A 2,950-nucleotide genomic window follows, 5' to 3' on the forward strand; every position below is an offset into this window, starting at 1 on the left:
TACAGTTTTTTGCTTCTTGTTTAAAGTGTTTGCCTTTGATTTAAAGTGCTTGTGGCTCTTTGGGTTTCATTTCTACATTATCTGTACTACACTAAATGTTTGTGCTGCCTTCGGTTTTTTTTATACTGTGGCAATGGTTGAAATGAGCGCCATGGCAATCACTTGGAAACTGCCTACAGAAACATAAATATTCCTGAATGTGTTTTGTGTTCATTACAGCTACAGCCAGAGACCACATTACTTAAATCCTGTTTCTGAGTTGTTCTGGTCTTTTTTCTCCCTGTTAAATAATGCTTTGAATGTACTCTGTGCTTTCAAACGAAATGTTTCCCACTTGAATTCCTTCCATTGCCGCTCTTCTGTCTTGTGATACAAACACTACTTCATTTCCTGTTTTGTGAGCTGGAGCAGTTGATGCCTGCTTCTAGCCAGCTGCTTTCATACAGTGCTTCTTAAAGCTGTTTTATTCATCATAAAGGCCTCTTACCCCTCATGCAATTATTTTCTGATCCTCTGCTCTCAGGTATGTCTGAGCTCCAGGCATTCTTGGGTTACTCTGTTCTCCCAAGGAGCATGAAGAATTATATGGTAATAAACTTACAGTGGTGCAGAGTGATTTGAGCTTAAATAAATGTTCTCTAGGCTTGGCCAAAAAATAAGGACACTTAGAGAAGAGGCTGGCAATGTACAGGATACCAGTTTCAGACTTAACCCAGCTTTTGGTCTGAGAATGTCGAAACATAAGTTTTTGTGGACTCTCATGGAAGAATGTGACAGATTGTATATTTGGAGTAATATGTAATGTGTAAGCTTAAGGGTGTTTGCTGAGCACTTGATTAAAAACTAAGCTCAGATATGGAACTGCTTAGCAAGAGTAAATGTTTTGGGCAGCTTTCCCTGGGAAGGTCATTCCTTCTTTTGCTGTACATGCATGTTGGCTTTGCAGGAGGCAGGTGTGATCCTAGTGTTGTGTAACTGCTGTAACTCACATCAGCAAACTGGGATGTGTTTTCAAGGAGGAACTAACAAAAAAACCTCCTCCAAACTCCACTGATTTTTTTGCATATCCTGGAGGTCATGAGCACTTCTAAGTTGGGCTGTCAGCCTCTGCAGTGTGTGTTACAATTCTGGTTACTTGTTTTACTCGATAAGTTACTGTTGTGGCTACGTTGCAAATCCTTGCTACAAATGTTTGTGTAGCTGTTCCTGACAGCTGGCTCTTAGAATTCCCACCTGCCTTCAAATCCAAACCAGTCTTATCTTGTGAATCATACGGGTTTGTCAGTGTTCAGCTATAAACTCTCACAATGTTGCTTCCCATGTGTTTCTTTTCCAAAAGCAGATTAGAGGCTCCAGTGTTGTTGTAGCTGTGCTGAAACTCTGCAGTCCATATATAGAAAGCAGCTCATCTAATTGTAGGCTGCTCAATGGAAAAGATGTTTGTGATGCTGGTCTTCATGCTGAAGTTTAAAATCTACTTATCCTTGTAAACAGAGAGACAAGAGATGGGAGAATATTTCTATTCTTCTCCAGCACAGCTTTAGTAATTCTTTATTTCTCAAGTTCTTGTGGGATCAAGAGTAGGCTTATGTGTGGTTGGTGCTTCTGGGGAGAAGCATTCATCATTTTGCTCTTAGCTCTGAGTATTTTTGCCTAAACATTGGTGTGACTGCAGAGGGTCAGCGAAAGGCTGCAAACCAGGCACAGCCTGCTGCAGAAGTCCATGGGTTGCTGCTTGTTTCTGTGCCTTTCCTCCACACACAGTCCCAGCCCTCCCCTGTTGCTGACAGGAAGGAAGGGCCTTAGCCAAGCCCATGTGCCAGCTGGAATTAGTGCCACTTTTGCATGCAGCCAACTTGCGGGTGAATGGGAGAGGTCAGGCTTCTGCTCGTGTGGCTGTGCGGAAAGCCAGTGAGCTCACTGGAAGCATGAAACAGGAGCTGTCAGAAGAAATCTCGTCACCAGGCTTTGACATGAAGAGAGTTATTGTTCTTGACTTGGGTTTTACATCCTCTGGGCCTGTTAAACTTGGGTCTGCTGACAGGACTGCAGTGTGCTCAATGAGTCTCGAGCTCTGCGAGCCTTCCATTTCCCCTGCATCACTGTAATGTAAGTAGCTTTTACTTTTCTAAGGCTTGCTTGTTGCCTGGAAGTGTTTATTTGTTCACATACAGCAGTAACTTGCTCCTGATAGCAACGTCTGCTTCCTTTCTCTTGTCCCAGAATGCAGTTGGAGGCGCTGAGGCAGCAGCAGACCCATACAGTTCCCATATAAAGCACAGTAACATTTAGCAGTGGTCCCTAGCCCCATGGAAATGAGGAAAATATGGAGAAACAATGAAGGCTTTTTGTGGCTTCTTTACATACAGATAATATATTGAGTATACTGAAGTTGTGTAAACACACAAAACCTGATTCTGTAGGCAGGTGAGACAAGTAAAATGTTATTTAATTCAGAAGTCAGTGGGTTAAAGTTGAGTAATCCTGAGCTCTGGGCCTTGTATCCAGTTCCATTTAATCTCTAAAACTGGGCTCCAGCACAATGCCACCCTTTTTATTTTTGTAGACTTTTCACTCTCAGTTTTAACCAATGTTTTCCTCTTTCCTTTGGGTGACTCCCTGCTAAGGCAGAATCCAGGCTACTTTCTTTGCTGGCAGTGCCCCAAACTCTGAGCAAGGCCAGGCACATAGTTTGCCTCCTGCCTTCTTTCTGTTCAGTTTTGCTGGCTAATGTTCTCCCCTCCCGGGAAAACCATGCTGTCTCTGAAGATGTTTATAGAAAGAACACAAACGTGGGAGAAGGAGAAAAAGCAGTATGAAATTGACTGCAGTTTCCTCCCTCTCTAAGTTCGTCTACGACTAATGATGGTGAGTGACAGACTACAGGCAGATCTGGGTGATTTCCCAGCATGTTGTGTAATGAGGAAGAATATCAGAGAAGTGAGATGTT

The sequence above is a fragment of the Coturnix japonica genome, chromosome Z, assembly GCF_054131305.1.
Source record: "Coturnix japonica strain WE chromosome Z, WE-NBRP24, whole genome shotgun sequence".
NCBI lineage: Eukaryota > Metazoa > Chordata > Aves > Galliformes > Phasianidae > Coturnix > Coturnix japonica.